Genomic DNA, 3,846 nt, shown 5'->3' with positions numbered 1-3,846 from the left:
CAATGCCTTACCGGCACAAAGAACCCCATAGCTGCCCCCAAACCTGTGCACAAAGCTCTTGGTTCAGTCTCTGAACCCAGACCCAACTCCTGTGTGTGCCCAGCCATCCGTTCATCCTTCTGTCTGAGCAGGTCTCGGCCCCTGCAGCCTCCTCTCAGGACATTCTGCACAACCATTTCTGGCAGTTTAGATGGCAGCTACAAGAAAATATTCATGCACTCTTCAGCTTTACGGGGCGCATGACCCAGACAATGCCAATGGTATAAATATTTGTATTCATTTTCTTACTTTTTCTGCAGTCTCTGTCTCAGCTGGCAGCTGCTCTGGGGCTCAGGCTGTTCCCCTGCCCGCAGGGAAAGGGGACAGGGCAGGCAGCTGGCAGTATGTGGCAGAATTTACCCAACTCGATGGGATATTTTTTTTTTTTTCCATTCAAGCCTTTGCGGAGCTGCTGCCAGGACTGGAGCTTTCATCCAGCCTGCAGATGCCCTAAATATTTGTGTTCTGGACTGAGACTGAAGAAGTTCTCATGGCCAGCTGATTGAAGAGAGCCTACAGGACTGTAGAAAGAAAGACACCTACAAGTAAAGTGCCTGAGCAGCAGGTAAGAGGATGGGGAACACTGCTGGGTGCTGCCCAGCCCAGGGCTCCCTACAGCGGGAGCCCAGGATGACCCCAGGCCATACATGCACATCTCCCAGCCATGGTTTTTGCTCCATCACCTATGGTCTTAGCACCTATAAACCAGTCCTATCTCCATTAAATCAGTTATATTATATTGCTACTATGTTAAGCTCTTATTTTAAATTAACTTCTAACCTAAACTTCATCTGGCATTTTCAGCAGTCAGGATTTATGAAACAAAACTTAAATATCAGTAGAAATAAGGCACTTATTCTTTCACACACAGAGATAGAAAATGTGTTTGTTCATGCATACATATTTCCAATCAGATTTATATTTTCTATAAACATGTGAATATTTCTATACATATAAAATTAATTAAAAACAGGAAATCAAATTAGCTTACCTTGCTAAACTGGCATGAAGTAAAAACCAGCACACACTGTTGAAACAGGATTGATTGTGGGATTTGGAGGGTTTTCCTTCTCCCAGTGACTCATTCTGCTATGTTTAGGTCTAAAACCTACTAATTTTAAAGCCTGCTCACAGAAAACTAATGCTATGATTGATTGATTGATTGATTGATTGATTGATTGACTGATTGATTAATTGATTGATTGTTTTCACTTTCATTTTGTAAAGCTCCAGCTTTGCTTAATGTGCTAGCATGTAAGCAGCTTGTCTAAACACAACCAGCTGATGCTACTGGAGAAAGCAAATGGCTCTCAGTATCTGCATACACACACTGACCCCCCAAAGTGTTTATGTAGAGGTCGAGATTAAATGGGAACCACTCAAGCATGTTTAGTCTGATTCTAAAAGATCTTGTGAGTGTTGAACATGTAATAAGATGCTTAGTGCTATTTTCAAAACAAGTCATGTTCCCGGCTGAGGGCTGGTTCATCAGTGACCTGCCGTGCCTTTAGCGCCCAGGTTCACCCTAAAACACTGTAGCACTTTCAGAACAACAGTCTCTGACTTTTCCATCTGTGATGGCTCCATCTCCAGCCCCTCCATCAGCACCACCTGCCTCCCAAGCACAGGCACACAGCTAATAAATCTGAGCCTTTAATTGCCCTCCCACACAGCATGGCTTTATCTGATCCATTGCCCCCCTCCCTGTGCCTTACCACACCTCTGTGTTTCCAAGTTTGTGCTGCTGGTGTCATGTAAAAGGATAAAACTGACTTATTTGGCTTCGGTTTTAGGTACGGATCTCCCCGATCGCATGTTGCACGACCCCACACAGTGGGTATGACATGGTGAGCCAGCTCTGGCTGGGGCTGGGGGCAGTGGGTGGGCAGATTTACAAGCCCTCTGCTAATATCTCATCTAAGTGTCCACTTCTATGATTATTTATGTAGCTAAAACTACACAAAAATTAGGACCGGGGGGAACCAAAACATAAATCCCATTGCTAAAGACATCAATAAAGGTGGAGAGGGCTGCTGCCCGTGGGTGCCGTGCTGGAACCACTGGAGATGGATTAGCCCCCATCACCATTTACAGCTAGTTGCCATTCAGGTCAGACATTGAACCGGTGTCTTCGGTACCCAAGGGAGATATAGTTATAACCATCTCCCTTCTATGAGTTTGGGAAGTTTTCCACAGCTCTCTGGGAGAGAGGCCCGTGGCGCTGGCGCAGCGGTATCAGCAGCCACAGGTCTATCAGGCTGAGCAGAAGCTTTTCCAGGAACTATCTAGTGAAACACATGACGATGCCCCGGCTGAAGGGTGATACGTGATGGGTCGGGCTCCCGGCGAGTCAGTTGACTTTGTTATTCAAACTATTTTAGTGATGTTTTTTAATCCCAGGCTTAAGTTTTTCTTTTTTTGCTTCCCCCCCCCAGCCTTTCTTTTTTTCTCTCTGAACAAGAGAATCTCTACACTGGCAGGATTCAGAGAGGCACAAAGGAGGGAAAAACAAGTTTCAGCCAGAAGAGGGGGGAGAGAGAAAAAAAAAAAAAAAAAAGGATGCTGTTAGCACTCTCTGTATGTGAGGGGGGTAAAAGCATTTTGCTGTGAAGTTTATTTTAAAGGGTAAGTGCCAACTGCAGCGCAGTTACTATGCAAATAAATCCTGCACTTGGCCTTTCCCTCTCAACCGCAAAGTTTAGGTGCTGGGGCTCGTTAGCTGCAGGAGCAGGGCTGCAGGGGTTGCCAGGGCCCTGGTGCCCCCCATAACCCCCAGTGTCCCCCGTGCTTTCCACCCTCCCTTCCCAGGGATGGCCACCGGCTGGGGAAGCCACTGCAAAGCCTCGACGGGAACCCGTGGAACTCCCCAGGTGTCCTGGCCAGAGCAGATGCAGGCTCAGTGCCCCCGCGCCTCTTATCGTGAGTGGGTTTGGACACCCACTGGCAGCAGAGCCCTTGGCTGTGTCTCCATGCCAAAGGACACCCCAGGGTGAGGTGGTGCCTGGGAAAGGCAGAAATCTCACCCGAGCAAACCTTTTCCTGCAGCAAGCAGGTCAGGAGGGTTTGGCACCAGACATGGTGCTCTGCAGGCAGCCTGGGATGCGGGACTGTCTCTTGGCTCAGTGCTGCGGAGGGAGAAGGTAAGCGATGCCAGGCTGTGGGGGGAGCAGGTAGGTGATGCCAGGCTGCAGCTGGGCTCATCCAGGCAATGCCCACAGCCCCGGCACTGGTGTTTCTGGTGATGCTTCCCTACAGCAGCAGAGGGGCTGCACGTACTCCACTCCACACAAGCCAAAGCTCACCCTGACAGCCGTGGTGTGACAGTTTCCTATGAAAAAAGATTTGAATGCTTGATGCAAATGGCTGGGCATGCGGGCACAGCTGCTGGGAGGTGGCCTAGACCTAGTCAGCGGCCAGCACGGCCGCAGAGATGTGCCCAGGACAAGGTCCAGACCCCACGGCCGCTCCCACCCTCAGAACCTGTACCACACAGACGGTGCTGACTGGGCTGCCTCGCAAAACCATCCAGCCCTCGCTGCTCCTCCCTGCAGCTGCACCAAAGCTCTCACAGCGGCACCACAGCTCTCCCATCTGTGCCCCCCCCGAGGCTTCCATCTGCCCAGTGCAGAGCTGAGCTGCCCGGGCCAAGCTGCCTTCATTCCAGTGCAACTTAAGGCACACAGTGCGGGTGAAAGGGGATGCTCCATCAAGCAATGCAAGGTAAATAAATCAATAAATAAATATGCTCTCTAACCCAGCCACCTGTCGGGCTCTTCCTACTTTTCCCACCTAGCACCAGGCCAAGAA

At 49.7% G+C, this 3,846-nt stretch overlaps 1 long non-coding RNA gene across 1 annotated transcript; it reads left to right on the top strand.

Moving 5' to 3' along the window:
* The first annotated feature begins 203 nt into the window (after positions 1-203).
* Positions 204-2,476, top strand: LOC138728476 (uncharacterized). The gene is made up of 3 exons (XR_011338712.1): positions 204-260; positions 438-604; positions 1,833-2,476. It is a non-coding gene; the product is annotated as an uncharacterized lncRNA (long non-coding RNA).
* Positions 2,477-3,846: the final 1,370 nt, after the last annotated feature.

This window comes from Phaenicophaeus curvirostris, chromosome 18, assembly GCF_032191515.1.
Source record: "Phaenicophaeus curvirostris isolate KB17595 chromosome 18, BPBGC_Pcur_1.0, whole genome shotgun sequence".
NCBI classification, from domain to species: Eukaryota; Metazoa; Chordata; class Aves; order Cuculiformes; family Cuculidae; genus Phaenicophaeus; species Phaenicophaeus curvirostris.
This window is presented reverse-complemented; position numbering and strand designations above follow the sequence as displayed.